At 33.7% G+C, this 6,882-nt stretch overlaps 1 protein-coding gene across 4 annotated transcripts in view; it reads left to right on the top strand.

Moving 5' to 3' along the window:
* The first annotated feature begins 5,749 nt into the window (after positions 1 to 5,749).
* The window catches only part of LOC18424388 (mechanosensitive ion channel protein 1, mitochondrial), a 39,075-nt gene continuing 37,942 nt past the window's right edge, over positions 5,750 to 6,882 (top strand). For all 4 annotated transcript variants that reach the window (XR_016040116.1, XR_016040115.1, XR_016040117.1 and 1 more), the window contains exon 1: positions 5,750 to 5,955. The gene's annotated coding sequence lies outside the window, so the exon portion shown is untranslated. The remainder of the gene's footprint in view (positions 5,956 to 6,882) is intronic.

The raw sequence follows: 6,882 nt of genomic DNA, 5'->3' as shown, positions 1-6,882 counted from the left end.
AAGCTGAAAAATAAAAACAGGAACCAGACCTGTTCGAAATAATCAAAATAAAATAAATGACTTGATCTGCGTAGTCTTAGAATAAATAGTTACCGATCATGACCTGAGAAATTTGTAGGTCGATTCAGCCTCCACTTGACATGTCTTGAGGACCAAGGATGGATTCACATAATTAAAGGATATTGTAGCCGGTAACCAGTGGATTCACATGAGAAATGACACCTACTGTGATGTACTAGGTGTTGATACTTTCAGGCTGTATTTACCAAGAGGAACAAATATCTTATTGATTGATATATTGTATGCGCCCAATATGAAGCACAATTTGATTTCTATCCTTAGGCTCGGGGCACCATTGGGAAACATTATAGAGCATTGGTGTATGGTACTAAAGTTGATTATTTGTATTGGCTGAATGTTAATGAAAGCTCATCTTTTTTTTGTTATTCTGATGCCTCTTTTGATGTCTTTGCTTGTATAGATGACTCATATTTATGGCACTTAAGATTATGACATATCAATAAAGATAAAATGAATCAAATGGTTAAAAGAGGCTTACTCCCCAATGCAGGAGAAATTGTGTTCAAAACATACGAGTCATGTATTTATGGAAAATTAACTAAGAAGTCTTTCCCTAAAGGGAAAAGGTCTAGTGAATTACTTAGTATTGTTCATTCTGATATATGTAGCCCATTAAATGTAAAAACAACATAGAGGTATGAAATATTTCATAACATTTATAGATGATTATTCATGTTATGGATACGCATACCTAATTAGTAAAAAATTAGATGCATTAGAAATATTTAAATAATATAAAGCTGATGTAGAAAATCAGTTAGGCAGACATATTAAAATTCTTCGAACAGATACGAGAGGTGAATATTGCGCCGCCTTAATGGAGCATGGTATAATTTACCAAACAACTATGTCATATACACCACGACAAAATGGTGTAGCTGAAAGGATAAATAAAACTCTAATGGACATGGTTAGGTCCATGATGAGCCATTCAAATTTATCAACTCATTTTGGGGTGAGGCTTTCAACACTGCAATGTATATTATTAATCGTGTTCCAACAAAATCTATATACTTGACCCCAAATAAATTATGACAAGTAGGAAACCCGACCTTACTATATTGAAAGTTTGGGGTTCTTGAGCGTACTTATACCATTACAAAATAGAGATAAATACAAAGTAAAACTATAAAATGCTCTTTTATAGGCTATTCAGAAAATTCTAAGGGGTATAGATTATATGACCATGATACTAAACCATTAGTAGAGAGTTGTGATGTTCATTTCTTAGAAAATATAGATGATGAAAATATTTTAAATAAGCATGTTGGCTTGCATGAAATTGATAAAGATAAGGGTCTAGAAAACCCAGTTTCTTATACTCCCTCTACATTTAGTGATAATGATTCAATTGAATCAAGTATACCAGACAGGCATAAAAGAACTAGAGCCTCACCTATGACTTTATAAGAATTTTATGTATTTTTTAATGAATATAATTATTCTTTAAATCTCTCAAGCTATGAATGATGAACTTGATTCTATTAAAATAAATCGAGTTTGGGAGTTGGTTGACCTCCCTAAAGATAGAAAAGTCATTGGTTGTAAATAGGTCTTAAAGAAAAAACTTAAAGCAAATGAATTCATTAATAAATATAAAACTAGGTTGGTAGCAAAAAGATCCACCCAAAGGGAGGGTATAGATTATGTAAAGACTTATTCTCTTGTAGCAAAAATTTCATCTATTAGGATCATCCTAGTATTAGTTGCATATTATGATCAATAATTATTTCAAACGGATGTCAAAATAACTTTCTTAAATGGATAATTAAATGAAAATATATACATGAAACAATAAAAATGATATATAATTAAAGGCCAAGAAAACAAAGTATATAAACTTATGAAATTTTTATATGGTCTAAAACAATAATCTAGGCAATGGTACTTTATTTTTCATAATACAATCATTGAAATTGGTTATATAGCCAATAGGTTAGACCATTGCGTATATGTTTGGAATAGTTGGAGAAATTTTGTTATATTATCACTATATGTAGATTATATTTTGATAGCCGGTAATGATATTGACATGATTAACCATACCAAATCATAGTTAAGTTATCATTTTGAGATGAAAGATATGGGAGAAGCTTCATATGTATTAGCCATTAAGATAACAAGAGATAGAAGTTCAAGATTTTTATGTTTATCTCAATAAAATTATTTAGAAAGTATTTTAAATAGATTTAAGATGTAAAATTGTAAGTCGATAGATACACCTGTTTGTAAAGGCTTAAAATTGTCAAAGAAAATGTGCCAATTAAATGATAGTGACAAAGCTGAAATGGAAAGAATTCCATATATTCAAGCTATAGAATGCATAAATTATGTCATGTTGTGTACAATACTTGATTTGAGTAATGCATATGGTATTGTAAGTAGAATTCAGAGTAATCTTGGGATGACTCATTAGCAAGCTGTAAAAAAGATACTCAGATATATTCAGAAAATTAAAAAATACAAGTTGTGCTTCCAAGCTGAAAACTTAGATGTTACTTGGTACTCTGATGCAAACTTTGCAGGAGACTCGAGTGATAGAAAATCAATTTCATGATTTGTACTCCTCTTTGGAGGTGGTTATGTTTCTTGGTCTAGCAATAAACAAGGTTGTGTAGCTTGGTATACTATGGAAGCCAACTATATTGTTTGTAGCATTGCTACAACTTATGCCGTTTGGATTAAACGCTTCATAAATGATTTGAAGTTGGATATAGCCGACGAACCTGTTAATTCAGGTTGCTATCTCATCAAATAGAAATTGAGCTTATAGTTCCAAAGGTAAGCATATTGAAATTGATTATCATTGTATTTATGATATTATTGAAAATAATGACATAATTGTAAGTTATTTGCCATCTTCAGATATGATTGCTGACCCTTTAATAAACAGGTTGAGTGGATAAATATTTTCAAAGCATGTGGCTTTAATGGGACTTAGAAATATTTAAGTCAGAAACTCCCAAATGGGATATTATTTCTTTGATGTCTTGGTCATGAGAGGAAAAATCGCATTAGTGTGAAAAACCCATGACATGACTTTAGATAGTTTTTGTTATGAGATGTATAACCGTACTAACGTGAAAAGCTTCACGACAATGATATGCTCATAAATGTTAAATTACTAAGTAATATTATTTTAATATACCTAACCCTCATGGCCAAGTGGGTGAATGTTGACACATATGGGTGGCCATGGGGCTCCCAAATATTTATCTCCTTATCTTAAAGTCTATGTTTATCACTAAAATAGGGAGGCTTATTAGAGAGAGAAATTGTCGTTATCTAACAAGTAGAAAATAACCACCCGCATCCCAGGATTACATGGCCACGTTTCTCAGAGTTTTAAGGAAAAAACCGAACATTGGAGAATAACCTCCTCCATCCTTTATAATTAGGCATTTCATGACCATGGAGACGTATACACAGAGAAGCTTGAGTTCTCATTGTTATGGAAGACCCTCCACTTTGTGATCCTCAGTCTCACGACATTGCTCCTAATCCTGGGAATTTAAGGATCTATCTCTTCCTTCATAATCCAACAGTCCATAGGACCTCCCCGTCGCTATCCCTCAAGATGCCCCCTAGCCTACCACCTAGTCATTACATCTGACACTACCATCAAAGTTATGTTTCACCCAACCTCTACATGAGGAAGTCCATTCACTGACTTTAACTACCCTATTTTTTTTAGAAGCCAACGATTCCTTGATACGAGTATTAAAGAACTCCTTCGGCATAGACATGTATGTCAGCTGAACTTGGGCCCAATAAATGATGAGTGTTAAACATATTCTCCATAGCCAGAGGCCCCCTTTGGTATGGTGGAGCCCACCCCAGATAGAAAAAAAAAAAAAACATAATGGCTCGTGGCATCCCCTAGTATCATTTATATTTGGAAAAGAGCCATCCTCAAATATTAGCAACATGGGCATGTTAAGAAAAGGTAAATCGTCTTTGCAGGATAGTTGTACTCGCAAGAACCCCTATTTATTGCTTTATGAAAGTTTTGAGTGTGAATCAAATCCTTTTTAAATTCTGACTGCATAATAAACCGTTACATAGAAAATACTTAAAAATAAGTAAAATACAGGCATCACATTTTGTGATACTCACCATTCCTAGAATTGTCCATGATCTTGGGTTCTAATTGAACATGTGATGGTGTGTTTCATCAATTACTCCAACACAATCCTTACACCACGCTAACTTAAATAAAGTAAGCACGCATCCTGGGGATCTAAGATTAGGATGAGTTAATGATCATTTTTCTTACTCAAGGTTGTTTGACTTTCCTATTATCAAGTGGACGTTGAGTAAGTCAAGCTGTTGGATATTAGAAACACGAAACAACTACATTCGAAATACCAAACAATAATTATTTGATGTTTCAAATGTCGGACATGCCCTGACTAAGAGAAATATAAAAAAACTTGCGGATTTCTCATATGTTTGGTGTTGGAAAAGTAGGATAGGTGGCAATTTTGAAAAAAATTGTTCGTGTGATGGGGGTGGTCTCTGTCTAATTTTCACAAAAACGTGTCCCGTATTGTAAGAAACACATTGATAAGCTGTACATACTATTTCCTTTTCTTAGGGGTGGCAACAAGTCGGGTCCGGGTCCAAGACCAAGACCCATAAAACTATTATGGGACCCAAACTAGACCGGACTCAAAAATATGATGAGGGACACTGACTCGAACCCGATTGGTTAATATCTATATATTTAAATCTACTTCATAAATTTATTAAATATATACATGCATTATTTAAAGGGAAAAGTTAATATAGAGCCTAGGCTCTAAACAATCCAATTAGAGCCTACCTCAAAACTTTCACTAGAAGCTGTTGTTTTGATGTCCAAATATCATCCAATTGATCATCTCGACATCAAGATGTGTGGACATGAGAAAAAAATGGATTTCAAGTGTTGGAAATAGTGCACCTTATAATGCATTTTTGGACCGTCAATTTTCAAGATTTTCAAATTCTCATAGATCTGTTTGATCTACAATATTTTTGAAACTTTAAATTTTATAACTAAAGATGAAAATATAATTTAAGGTGGTCATAAAACTTTCTAGTATTGAAACTATTTTTCTTGATACTATTTGAATGTGGGCTCTAATTTGATTGTTTAGAGTCTCGACTCTATACAAACCGCACCTTTATTTAAATATCATAGCTAAAAATATATAGGCATACTTGTTTAAATATTATTTAATTATTAACACCATTCGGGTTGGGACATATTCAAGTTTATATGGCGATCCAGACCAAAATAGTGTTCGAATCCAAGATTTGGACCAGACCCAACCTACATGGTCCAATTTTTTGACCCATATGAGGATCCGGACCGAGTCCACCCATCAGGTCCGGGTCCATTACCATCCTACCATTCCTCTATAATTCCGGTCTGGCCCGTCCAATTTTGAACGACCATGTATCCCAGTTCCCACATTCTCTCTCCACGCCTTTTTCATAGTGTGAATTGCCACGCACTCATATTGTCTTACATACTGTCAAAGGGTAGACGCGCAAAATTCACGGTCCTGAACTATCACAGGAAAGTTAATGAACAGTATCGTCCCGTGGGACCATTTAATGTCCAAATTCATATTTAAATGTATAACACAGTACATATATTCGTACGAGTGATGGACCCCTTGCTCAAATTTTCCTGCTTTTTCCCATCCTCGATTGACTGCGACTGTGCTTAAACTTCGATTCCATCTCCTTGTTTCTCGGGGAAGAGGAAAATGTATTTACACTCAATTTGTTGCTTTCACCAGCCCTAGATTGGTTGATTATTGGTTGGATAAATTTGATTGATTGCAGCATAACCAATTATACAACAAATTTGTTTGTATTTTGGTAAGTAGGAATCAAAAACTTCTATACCTTGATCAAAATCACCAGATGTCATATTTTTCTTTTTCCTTTTTTTTGATTGGTGATACATCACAAAAGCATGTGAGAATTATCTTGCAATACACTTCTTCTCTCTCAGAAAATATATACGTGGAATGCCTCCACTTAATCTTTTGCTTTTTAACATATGATTGGCATAACTTATATTCAGTTTAATGAAGTTGTGCATTCAAAAAGAAAATAATTCATACCTGAATTCCTCTAAGCATTGAAATGTGGATTAATGTATTGATCTTCACTACATTTTTTAAATGCAACCACATTAATCAATTAAATGCAGTTTGAGAGAACAGAACCATATTCTGTAAATGTTGCACCTTACTGCCTTTCATATGTATCAATAAAACATTTTTTTGAAAGGATTGTCTAGCATACTACATTTAACATAGAAACACTATGCGACATGTACCATCACCAGGACTCAATTTTAGATGGTTCAGGTGAACTGTACTTTGCTCAAGTCTATCCACGTCTCTCAATGAAAGATTAGTTCATCTCAACCCTGCCTAGTTGACAAGTGACAAGTGGGGACTGCTTGTAACATACTGATTGTATGATGCATGTAGCATGCGATTCGTTCCCCTTGGTGAATACATTTGTAATATGTTCATATGACTCACAAATTTATGGCAATTTATTTATTTGATTTACAAATTTATGGCTTGATTCCTTCAACCTATTGATGGATAGAGGACAAAAGTACTTTGATATGTTTACTTCAACTATTTCTAGCATTGTCCTATGGCAATGAGATATCACCAACTCATTCTCATAGTAAGGTCCTATTGGTTTAATTGCTTATTCCACAACTAATTCAGCATTATTCTTGGAAATGTCCTATGCTGCCTTGTGTATTCTGTCTCATTAATG

Source organism: Amborella trichopoda, chromosome 9, assembly GCF_054954075.1.
Source record: "Amborella trichopoda isolate Santa Cruz 75 chromosome 9, AtrichopodaSantaCruz75HAP2 v2.0, whole genome shotgun sequence".
Classification (NCBI taxonomy): Eukaryota; Viridiplantae; Streptophyta; class Magnoliopsida; order Amborellales; family Amborellaceae; genus Amborella; species Amborella trichopoda.
Note: the sequence above shows the minus strand (reverse complement) of the source record. Positions and strands in the feature narration are given on the sequence as shown.